Below are 360 nucleotides of genomic sequence, written 5' to 3' on the forward strand. Positions count from 1 at the left end.
AACATATAACTCCAAGAAACTCAGAGAGTGCCAAGAAAGAGGAACCCAAGAGGCCCACACCAAGACACATCATAATTAAAATACCGAAGGTTAAATACAAAGAGTATCTTAAAAGCAGCAAGAGAAAAGCAGTTAGTTACCTACAAGGGAGCACCCATAAGACTGGCAGCTGATTTCTCAAAGGAAACTTTGCAGGGTCAAAGGGCTTGGCACAAAATATTCAAAGTGATGAAAACCCAGCATCTACAACTGGGAATATTTTATCCAGCAAAGCTATCATTCAGAGTCAAAGGACAGATAGAAATCTTCCCAGACAAAAATAAACTAAAGGAATTTATCAACACCAAGCCAGTATACAGG

The sequence above is a fragment of the Pteropus alecto genome, unplaced genomic scaffold (assembly GCF_000325575.1).
Source record: "Pteropus alecto unplaced genomic scaffold, ASM32557v1 scaffold28, whole genome shotgun sequence".
NCBI classification, from domain to species: domain Eukaryota; kingdom Metazoa; phylum Chordata; class Mammalia; order Chiroptera; family Pteropodidae; genus Pteropus; species Pteropus alecto.